General features: G+C 53.7%; 1 long non-coding RNA gene across 1 annotated transcript; it reads right to left on the bottom strand.

Moving 5' to 3' along the window:
- Positions 1–5700: 5700 nt before the first annotated feature.
- Positions 5701–11399, bottom strand: LOC141371004 (uncharacterized). The gene is made up of 5 exons (XR_012375592.1): positions 10080–11399; positions 9130–9713; positions 8201–8320; positions 6039–6245; positions 5701–5924 (listed from the first exon to the last, which is right to left on the bottom strand). It is a non-coding gene; the product is annotated as an uncharacterized lncRNA (long non-coding RNA).
- Positions 11400–11618: the final 219 nt, after the last annotated feature.

The following is an 11618-nucleotide window of genomic DNA, read 5'->3' as shown; positions in this document are numbered from 1 at the left end:
ACCTGCCACTGACGGACACGCTGCATTTTGTCGATCCACGCGGCAGGTGATGGACATTTGGGTTGCGCCGCGGGGCACACTTCTGCCCGCGCTCCTGTGTGGCCCCCGAGCGGTCTGTGAGGGCTCACGCGGCCCTACACCCTTGCCCGCACTTTGTTAGCATCAGGGGCTTATTGTTTATTTTAGCTGTTTTAGCCGGTGAGTGTGTGCGTGTGACAGTCTTCTCAAGATGTAAGCGACCTGTGGAGATGCCATATGGAAAGTACCAAGCGGGATGTTTTTCTTTCTCCTGGGAAATAAAAGGAGTGGAATTTGGGGGCCATGCGGGAACTCTATTTAGACACCAGGACTGGAATGGGATCTTCCCTGCCCCAGGGTCAGGGTGATTTCTGCGGGCAGGGTCCACTTCCCATGGGAAGGAGAAGCTGGGGTACCCTCCCGCTCCCATCTGGGGCTCTGCTCTGGGCCGAGGGCAGGTGTGCAGAAGGCCTGTGGCTCTGGCCGGGAGCCCTGCAACGGTAGTTCAGTCCTGCCTGCATTCAGCACGCGTGCGCCCAGCCCCTGCTGTGTGCCAGGCCCTCTTCCAGGCACTAGTGAGGCGGCAGCGAACAGACAGGCAAGTCCCTGTTCTCAGATAGTCAGGGAGGGGGTAATGTTGCCTGGCCAGAGTGCAGGGTGCCGTGGGAGACCAGCTGAGGTGCACCAGCTCAGTCTGGGATGTGGGGGGTATTTCGGGAGCCTTCCCAGAGGTGGTGAAGGAGGAGGAGTTAGCCCGGCAGAGAGAATGGAGTAGGAGGAGGAGACTGCAGGCAGAGGGACCGGCAAGTGCAAAGGCCCTGAGGTGGGAATGCACTTGGTGTGTTCAAGAAGTGGAGGTCAGTGTGGCTGGAGGGGATAGAGGTAGGAGATGGGGTGGGGAGGCTGGTGGCGGCCTGCTTACAGGGCATTGTGGGCCAGGTGTTCAGATCTTATTCTTAGGTATGGGAAGCTGCCAGGGGATTTTACAGAGAGGAGTGACTCCTCTGCGTGTGGGAAATAGACTGAGAGGACCGAAAGGAAGTGGGAGACAAGAGAGGAGGCACCTGCAGGCGGTGGCTTCCTCTGGAGAGTTGGGAGGAAGAAGGGGCGGGAGATGTCCTTGCGCCTGTGCCTGCAGGGTTGGGGGGACTGAAGGGGGTGGATTTTAGCACATCCAGCTGTGGGCTTGAGCCCTGAAAAGAGGGGTGGTGGATGGTGGTGCCAGTTGAAAAAATTGGGCCCTTCAGGAGACAGGGAGGGAAATGATGAAATGTATTTCTTTAGAATTCTCTTCTCGCCCGACCCTCTCCCAGCCATCTCTACCAGTCCCCTAACAACCTCCACGTTGCCTGAGTCCTGGTCTCTGATGCCTCACACTAGCAACCGGATGGACAGACCCCAGACTCTGGCATACCCCTCCTCCACTCCCTCCCTGGCCCACCACCCTTCCCCACCTGTGAGCTCTGAGATGGGCATGACCTGTTGCAGCACCTGGCACACAGCAGGCTCTCAATAAATGGTTGTTGAGTTAAAGAAGGCTGTGGATGACCTTGGTGGAGAATACAGTACTAGGGAGCCATAGAGGAGTTGGGAGGGAGGGAGGGCTGAGTTCTCTCACTCACTCTTCCCCCTCTTCTCCCAGGCCTCGGGGGGGCGCAGAGGCTCTCTGGGATCTTGACTGAGGTAGAGCAACCGGTTCTGGAGCCCAGGAATGAAGCTCATCACAACGGCCAGTCCTCTGGGAAATGCATACCCTCTTACTATCACGTCCCCATTTTACAGAGGAGGAGACTCAAGTCCCAGAGGGAGGTGCCATTTACCCAAGGTGACCCCCAGCTGATAACAGCAGAGCAGGGATTCGAATCTACACCTGCCTGGCTGCATAGTCTTCATCCAACCTTTTGTCCTCAAAAAGGCTTTTTAGAAAAACAAAAAGTAAGGACCCAAGGGGCAGGGAAGAATTCCTCTCTGTAGAGGCCTTTCTAGAACATCTCAGGACCAAATACAGACATGTGTCAGCATCTGTGTCTGGTGTCCTCTCTGGAAGAGACTGGAGGCTGGGCAGGAGGCAGACTGACTTGTCACACTTTTCTTTCCAAACTCCCAGGATTGTTACTATTTTAAAAGTGTTAATGAAAGTATTAACAATTGTACAGAGATACATGCATCTGAAGTGTTCAGCTCAATGCCTTTTTTTCAAAATGAATCCACCTGTGGGACTAGCACGCGGATCAGTAAACAAGAAACAGAACATTCCAGTCCCTCAGAAACCAACTTCTTTTATCTGTGGGATGCGTCCCCATTGTTGAGGGTATCCATGATGTGTTCCTTTTTAGCGCTGATGAAGTATTCCACTGTTTGCATATTTCACGGTGTGTTTGTTCATTTGGCAGTGGATGGACACTGGAGTTTTTTCAGTTTTTTTTTTTTGCAATTATGAATAAAGCTGCTATCAGCATTCATGTGGAGATTTTTATGTGAACGTAAATTTTCATTTCTTTTGGGGGTAAATACCTAAGATGGGATTGTTGGGTTGTGGCATAAGTATGTGTCTGACTTGATAAAAAAAAAAAACAAACCGGCCAAGCTGATTTCCTGAGCTCTGTGCCACTTTGTCCTCCCACCGGAAATGTATGAGGGAGTTCCTATTGCTCCACATCTTTGTCAGCACTTGGTATTCTCAGTTTTTGGTTTTGTTTTTATTTTAGCCATTCTAATAGGTGAGAAGTGGTATCTCATCATGAGTGTGCCTGTGTTTAACCGCTTCCTCCAGATATAATACAATAAAGTGCATATATATATATATAAGGGTCAAAATTTGATAAGTTTTGGCACATATCTCCACAAACTCGCACAATTATGACGGTGTACATATCCGTCACCCCCAAAAGTCTCCTTATGCCTTCCCTCCCTCCCTTCTTCCCACTACCCCCATCCCCAGGCAACCAATGATTTGCTTTCTGTCACTATCGATTAGTTTAGTTTGCCTCTTCTAGAAATTATAGAAATGGAATCATATGGTCTGTTCTCTTTTTCCGGTCTGGCTTCTTTCACTCAGCGTAATGACTCTGAGGTTCACCGATGTCGCCGCAGGTATCAACAGTTATTACTTGTTATTGCTGGGTGGCATTCCATGGGGGGGATGGTGCCAGTGTAGGGATATGGGGATGGACATTCCCCTTTGGATGGACGTGGGGATCGTTTCCTGTTTGGATGGACGTGGGGATCGTTTCCTGTTTGGATGGACGTGGGGATCGTTTCCTGTTTGGATGGACGTGGGGATCGTTTCCTGTTTGGGGCGATTACAAATAAAACTGCTGTAAGCCTCCGTGGACGAGTCTTTGTGTGGGCATAGGGTTTCATTTCTCTTGGGTCAGTGTACAGGAATGCAACTGCTAGACTGTATGATAAGAAATTGCTTAACTTCTTCAGAAAGCATCAAACCGTTTTCCAAAGCCACTGCACCATTTTGCTTTTGGGCCAGCAGTGCCCGCACAAGAGCTCCAGTTCCTCCACATTCTCTCTCGCCCACACTGGGTATGGTCAGTCTTTTAGATTTTAGCCGTCTTATTGAGTGTTCTGGGCTGTCTCACTCTGGTTTTAATTTGCATTTTCCTAATGACTAACGATACTGAACACCCTTCCACGTGCTTATTTACAATCCGTATATTTTAGTGAAGACACATAATATTTAAATCTTTTGTCCATTTCTTAATTACTTCTTTTTGGGGGTGGGGAGTTCTTTATATATTCTGGATATGATTTTTTTTTTTTTAATCAGATACGTGTTTTGCAGATACTTTCTCCCTGGTCTGTGGGGATTTCTTTTCTGATCATATCCTTTGCCCACTTCTCACTGGGCTCATCAATGGTCTTAGTGATTTTTTTTTAAGAATTTATTTATTTATTTGACAGAGACACAACGAGAGAGGGAACACAAGTAGGAGGAGTGGGAGAGGGAAAGGGACAAGCAGGTTTCCCGTGGAGCAGGGAGCCCTACACAGGGCTCCATCCCAGGAATCGTGACCTGAGCCAAAGGCAGACGCTTAACGACTGAGCCACCCAGGCGCCCCGGTCTTAGTGATGTTTTAGAGAGCTTCGTGTTTCTTCTAATTGTCACTTTTGGCCACAGACCTTGCCTGTCCTAGCTCAGGGGGCTGCAGTGGGGGGCGTGGAGAGAGGGTCATTAGAAAGTCTAGCCATGGAGAAATTCTACCCCTGCCCTTGACAGCGGGGCCTCACTTTCTCTCCCCTCTAGTGGGGACTGCTAAGTAGCCTCTCCTGGGCTGAAGAGAGTCTTCACATACCATGTGCAAGAAATGCTGTTATTCTCATTTTCATCCCTGTGGTTGTCTGCACATGGTTTCCAGTGCAAGTGTAAGGTTCAAAACTCAGCTCTGCCGCTCCCTGGCTGCAGGACCCCAGGCCAGGGCCTTCTGCCACGTCTCCCCGTCTGTCCGTCTGTCTGTAGAGTGGCCGATGAGGGGTGAATACACAATGTGCATAAAGCGCTGGGCACAGAGGCTGCAAAAACAGGTATTGTCTTTTTTTTTTTTTTAATGAAAGTCAAACACGTTTAATGGGATATCAGATTTTTGGTTGGTTGTGGCTGGAGGTGTTGAGAGAGCAGGTCTGTGTCTGAACAGATGGGGGGATAAAGGCCCCTGTACCAGCATCACCATCCCCTCCCATGGATCCGCTTACTTCATCCTCATAGCAACTCTCAGTGATCAGAGCTAATGACCACATTCAACAGAGGAGGAACCAGGGTCCTTCATGGCCTTACGTCCCTCCTCCAGGACCCACACCTGAGCCTGGCCTGTGACATCGTGCAAGGGAAACACCATGTCTTCTCCACAGCTGTCTGGGGGCTGAGGAGGCACAAGAGGGGGTGACACCTGGGACCCAAAATACTAATGAAAGGGAGGGGGCTGATGATCAAAGTTAGGTGCGACCGAGTCTTGCTTAAAATAACCCAAATGGAAACAAGAACACTGAGAGCTATACCTGTATCCATCTGGTAAAGTAAGGATGAAAAATATTTTAAGAATTTAAGAATTATTTTAATTATTTTTGTCCTTCCCACACTTGGCCTAACCGGTGAATATGTGAACATTTGTCATCTCATCAGTGATAGTGACAATGGCAGGTCACCGCCGGGGATAGGTCAGTGACAGTGACATGAACCAAGCCTGTTTTCACATTACTGATTGCTTCTAAAAGCCATCATCGGGGGTGCCTGGGTGGCTCAGTCAGTTAAGCATCTGGCTCTTGATTTTGGCTCAGGTCATGATCTCAGGGTTGTGAGATCGAGCCCCACATCAGTCTCCGTGCTGAGATTCTCCCTCTCCCTCTGCCCCTACCCCCATGTGTGTGATCTCTCTTTCTCTCTCTCTCCCAAATAAATAAAATCTTAAAGAAAAAAATTTTTTTAAGTCATCATCAAATACAGGCAAAATCCTGGTTGACCGTTGACTAGTCGAATAGCTTCTTGTGGGCTCTTGGTTGAAATCCCATCTGTCACTTGAAATATAAATGTATATTTATTATAAAGGAATTGAATATGGTCCTATTTTAATTATTGTGACCATGGCCAAGTGTATAAAAACAAGAAGGTTCAAATAAATAAAATCTAAGAAAATAAATTGATGGTTAATACAAAAGCAATAACTTTGGATGAAACTCAGAGTTTATTTTCTGGAGCAAATGTTTCCAAATAATTAAAAGATAATGAGTAGCAGAGCAGTAGAATTAATTCTAATACTTGTATCATTATATGGTTTGCCAGCTTTCATAACAAATAATAAAGTTCATATTAAGAATATAAGCTTTAAGAATGTAGTATTTTTCAGTTGTTTCATTTCCTTGAGGTCCCTGAGACTTTTAGGAAAAATTCTTCCTTGGGCCTATTCAGAAAATGAATGAAGATTTGGAGAAAATGAGGAACCTACATGTCCTTTGTGTGCCCACCAATCAAACTTTAGAACAATGGACATCATGAGGGAGTCTTAGGTACATACTTTCTTTTTTTTTAGATTTTATCTATTGGGGCGCCTGGGTGGCTCAGTTGGTTAAGCGCCTGCCTTCAGCTCAGGTCATGATCCTGGAGTCCCGGAATCGAGTCCCGCATCAGGTTCCCTGCTCAGCAGGAAGTCTGCTTCTCCAGAGAGAGAAGTCTCCCTCTCCCTCTGCTCCTTCCCCTGCTCGTGCTATCTTCCTCTCTTGCTCTGTCAAATAAATAAATACAATCTTAAAAAAAAAAAAGATTTTAATAATTTATTTCTTTGAGACAGAGAGAGAGAGAGAGAGAGAGAGAGAGCACACAAGCAGGGGGAAGGGGAGAGGGAGGGACAGAGGGGGAGGGAGAAGCAGGCTCTCCGCGGAGCAGGGAGCCCGATGTGGGGCTCAGTCCCAGGACCTTGAGATCATGACCTGAGCCGAAGGCAGACGCTTAACGGACTGAGCCACTCAGGCGCCCCTGAGCTCACACTTTAAACTGATGACTAATCAGGGTAATAATAAAATGGACCGATCATTTCAAATGTCTGATAGAATCTTACATCCTCCTTCTCTCCCATATTCATCCCTCAGTCCACGTCCAGAAAACAGATTTAACCCTGAGAATGTTAGCAAAATGTATACACAGGGGAGGACGGGTGGCCGGTGAGACGCAGGGCGGAAGAGGGGGTGGGGCCAGGGCCGAGAGGCGGGGTGGGAGGGTCCAGCAGAACTCACAGAGCAGGTGGGCGGGGTGCACAGACACAGGGGACATGCGGGGGAGGGGGTTGATAGTTTGTGTGGACAAACCCAGGGACAGAGAGCAGAAGGGGTGGTGACAGAAGACGTGGAATCCGTAGGGGTCTCAGCACAAAGTGGGGAAGACCCTGCAGGGTTGAAACAGAGGGGATGACCGGCTCACAAGGGGGCCGGAGCTCCTGGCGAAGGGAGCCAGGTGCAGAGATGATGTCAGGGCAAGGCTGGACAAAGGTCAAGGACAGGTGGGTGGGGGGCCCGGGGGAACATAAATGCGGACGATAAGTGGGCATAAAGATGTATGTGGGTCTGGGGCCGGATTAGGGTCTGGGGGGAGGGAGGGAATAAGAACATGGAAGGAACTAGGTGGGGGACTCAGGGAGTAACAGAGACAGGTGTTCAGGGAGACGTGGCACCAGCAGGAAGGGTGGGAGAGGAGATGCAGACAAGGGGGGAAGGAGGGAGGCAGGGGAAGGGGGACGGAGAGGGGCGCACGTTCCCCAGGAAGGCGCAGAGGGAAGCCTGGCCTCAGCGGGGGAAGGCCCGAAGCAGCAGTGTGATGGCAGAGGGAGGTCGAGGCAGGGCGAGGGCCGGTGCAGAAGAGGGGCAGCGGGAGACAGTGGGAAACCAGACGAGGAGGGAAAGGTGGTTTAAACCCTAGCGACACTGGGAGGTGAGAGGTGGTGTGAAACTGAGAAAGCTGGGAGCACGGAGAGCGGCTGGGTGCCGGGGAGGTTGTGGGAGGACTGCAGGTGAGGACATGGCAGACCCTGGGGAGGAAGCCGGGGAGGTCGGTGGGTTAGGAGGGGTTTCCCGTGGGTGACAGGCTGACTGTCACAAGAAAGGCGGGCACGGCAGGAGAGCAGCTGGGTGACACAGGGCGCGGGGGGGGGGGGTGTGTAGTTTGTTCTCTGAGCGCTGGGGGTGGCCTGCGGGCGGCAGGAGGACAACCACATGGTCCATGGCTGGTAGCTCAGGGACGCTGAGGCCCGCCCAGGGGAAGCTGGCTGGAGCAAAGGGACTCAGCCACTGTCGACGGTCGGGTCTGGCATGGACAGGGGAATGTAAGGCTGCATGGTGGAGAGGACAGTGGGACGAAGCTGGTGTCACCTGGGGACAATGTGACACAGACTGGGGTCCCTGCAGCTGCCTCTGGGTTCTGAGATGTCTGGCGCAGAGAGCAAAGAAGTTGCATGAGGCCGGCAGGTGGTGGGGGAGTCCGGGCTGGGGGGGCCCTGCATGGAAGAGCCAGACGGGACCCCACTCTCCTCAGATGAGCCGTGTCTGAGAAGCCTCCAGCTCCCAGGACACCCTACCCGTCTCTGGCTGCAGAAATGGAGGGTACCGTAGCGTGCGTAAGCGAGGTGGGGAAGAGTGTCCTTGAAACAAATGCAGAAATACACAGAGCAGGGCAGACAGTTTCCCTTACCAGGTGTTGTGTCCTTCTGTCCTCTGGACTTCCTTCTGTGTCACAGAAGCTGTAAGCACCGTGTGCAGGCGGCGCAAACTGGTCCAGACGCTGCCCTCCTCTGAGAGGATCTAGGTATGACTTTTGTTGTGAGCATCGTCACATAGAAATGGGCCACCATGAGGAATCGCACCACTACTCAGTGCAGGATGGGCAAACCTGAAATTCTTCCTCCCTCTGTCCCTCCCCTGCTGCCCTGGCCAGTCCCTGTCCTAAAAGACAGGGATTCAGACCTGGGCTTGACCCCGTCACATCAGTGGACCCCATCATCATGAGTGCAAGAGACTGGTTCAAATCCCAGCTTGACTACCACTTGCTGAGGGACCTCAGTAGGCCTCTTAACCTCTCTGAGCCTCAATGTCCTCAGCAGGAGAGGGGGAAAGTAGACAGATTCCTAGACTGGCAGAGTGGAGGAAAGAATGGGAGAAGAAGAAGGCATGAGCGAGAACTCTAGTAAATGATTAACAAATGCTGACTAAGCAGGCTCCTGCCTCAGGGCCTTTGCACAGGCCACCTGGAACACTCTTTATTTATTTATTTCGGATTTATTTATTTATTTATTTATTTATTTTAGAGAGACAGAGAGTGGGGGAAGGGCAGGGAGAGGGAGGGAGAGAGAATCTCAAGCGACTCCCTCTGGGCGCAGAGCTCCATGGGGTTCAGTGTCACAACCCCAAGCCCACGACCTGAGCTGAAACCAAGAGTCAGATGCTTAAGTGACTGAGCCACCCAGGGCCACCCCCTCCCAACACCCTTCCTTTAGATGCCCGCATGACTCCAACCTGCAGAGACCTTTTCTGACCATCCTATGACCATGTCCTGTCCCCTCCCCACTTTCACGCCCCCCCCCCCTTCCCTCTTGATACCCCCCCCCCAGCACTCACCACTACCTGACACTTTGGGTTAGGTGTTTATTTGCCAGTGTCTGGCTCCCCCGCTGGACCGCCAGCCACAGGAGGGCGGGGACTTTTGTGTTCCGTCACCGCCACATCACAATCTCCAGGCCAGCGCCCGGCACCTAGTAGGTGCTCCACAGAGAAGCTCCGTTCAGATGCCTCACAATGAGGCCACCCCCTCCCTGTGTGATCGTGGACAGTTACTCCAACTCCCCAGCTTGGTTTTCTCTCGCCAAGCGGGTTCGGGTTTCGAAGTCTTTCCCCCTCGAGTTTGCTGGGAGGGTGTCCTGGGGCGCGCGGCTTCTGCGGCTCCCCCGGCACTTTTCGGGAGGGCCCGACGCTGCCGGCCGGCGGCTTCGCTGTGTGTTTTCAAGTGCGTGTTTACGAAGGTGGAACTCTGGGCCGCGGCCCTGGAGGGGGGCCCTCTCTGCGCCCAGCGGGCCAGGCCGCCCCGCCCTCGGCCTCGCAGGCGGGCGCCCCTCCAGGCCGCGGCCCCCTCCCCGCCGGCCCCCAGCGAGACGAATGCAGCACACGGCGGCCTTTATGGGGCCCGCAGACAGCGCGTCGCCAGGCTAACCCTGCGTGGAAAATTCGGAGGTGGAAGGCAAGGCGCCTTAATGAGGGGGCCGCCGCCGGCGGCGGCGGCCAGGGTACCGGGGGAGGGGGAGGCGGGGGGGGCGCCTGCGGGCCCGACCGGAAACGTGAGCCGGCCCGGCGGGCGCCCCCCCCTCGCGCATTCCCGACCCCCCCCCCCCGCCCCGCGGGACCGCGCGACCGTGGCCGGCAGGTGGAGGGGGCGAAGGGCGGCGAGGGGGAGGGGGCGCCCGCGGCTGGGCACGTCCCCGCGCGCCCCGGACTCGCTCCCGGCGCCTCGGCTGCCCCCTCGGGGGAAATGGGCCCGACCCCCGGCGGGGTGGGGTGGGGGGAGGATTGGATGAGCTGACCTGCGCGGTGCTGGCCGGCACGTGGGAAGCCCTGGACAAAGCTAGTCACGTATGGAGACTGGTAACGGGACGATTTCATCAGCCGCAGGTCGAGGCCCGAGGTATATTCAGGAGAGGGCTGCCCGGTTCGGATTTCCGGGCCATCGCCACCGCCTGTGGTGAGGCCTGAGTCAGACTTGAAATCCGGAGGGTCCCTGAAGACAAGGCCACGAGGTCAAGGTGATGGGCCAGGACCTGGAGAGGGACCGGGCTGAGCGGCCAGCCCCGGCGCTGCCGTGGTGGGGGCCCAAGTCAGCCAAGGTGTCGCGGGACCTTGTTTGCTCATCTGTGAAGTGGGCCTGGGCCAGGCACGGTGCCATGTGCTGGGGGAGAACACTGGACTCCGGACTCCGGACTCCTGGGCTTGCCCCAGTGGGGGTGACCGAGGGATTCCCTTGAAAGAGGAAAACAAGTGTGCGCAGGAGCTGATATAATGAACACCCTGCACCCTTGGGCTGGGAAGAGAGAGAGGGAGGGAGGAGTGGGAGGATGAATGGAAGGCAGGTGACTGGGGTTGGGGGACATGGAGAGAGGGCTCCTGGAGGCCCCACTTCGGACTCAGACGCAAAGAAGGCAGAAAGCCGGGCTCAAGGCGTCCAGACAGCAGCCTGTATTGGCTCGTCCCTGCACCCCAACACTGTTCTTCACTCTGGTATCACTGCAGCTCTTTCTCTGACTTCTTCCAGGCCTCTCTACTCCAAGGTCAGCGCCTCCTTCCCAGACCACAATCTAAACACACTCCCAGCCTGGGCCTTTCTCTTTGCCCTGGCCCTGATTTATTTCCTTTCGTTATATTTATATACTTTCTTGTTCATGTTTTTCATCTGCATCCTCCGCTTGCCCGGGAGCTTGATGAGGATGGGACTTTGTTCACAGCTGTAGCCTCTGCACCCAGCCTGGCACACAGTAGGTGCTCAATAAATGACGGAGGGTTGAATGAATGACTGGACAGAGCCAATGGGGGACAAAGAAAGCCTCTCCTTTGTTTCTGCTGCTGCTGTTTCTGGCTCGTGGGGGACAGTTCCCTGAGCTACAGACAGGCGGACAGAAAATCAGGTGACTAGGGGAAAAAGGGGCAGCAAGTTCTAGGACCCACTGGCTGTTCCTTCCTCCCGGGGCTCCCGCAGTGGGAAGCTCATTTTCAACATGCTGTGGCGGCCCCAGCAGGGCAGGCGGGCCTGGGAGCTGGGAGTCGGCTCTGCCTGTCAGTGCCACTGGTGAGAAATCTCACACGTTGTAAATGCAGCTCGGCTCCCTTCTGGCTGGGGCAGCCGGGTGGATCTGCCTTGGGTTGCCCTGCTGGGTGGTGGGTATGGTGGGGCCTCCTACGCCCAGGGATTCTCTTCCTGGGGGTGGGGCACGGGCCACAGGCAGGATAATGGGGAGCTCAAGGGTAAGCCGACCTTCCTGGGTTCAAAGCCCAGCCTAGCCATTTGGAGCTGTGTGATCCTGGGCAAGCTAGCCAACCTCACTGTGTCCTATAAAAGGTACATAATAGTA

Source organism: Callorhinus ursinus, unplaced genomic scaffold (assembly GCF_003265705.2).
Source record: "Callorhinus ursinus isolate GAN/ISIS: 27379988/994484 unplaced genomic scaffold, GSC_fseal_2.0 scaffold53, whole genome shotgun sequence".
Classification (NCBI taxonomy): Eukaryota; Metazoa; Chordata; class Mammalia; order Carnivora; family Otariidae; genus Callorhinus; species Callorhinus ursinus.
Note: the sequence above shows the minus strand (reverse complement) of the source record. Positions and strands in the feature narration are given on the sequence as shown.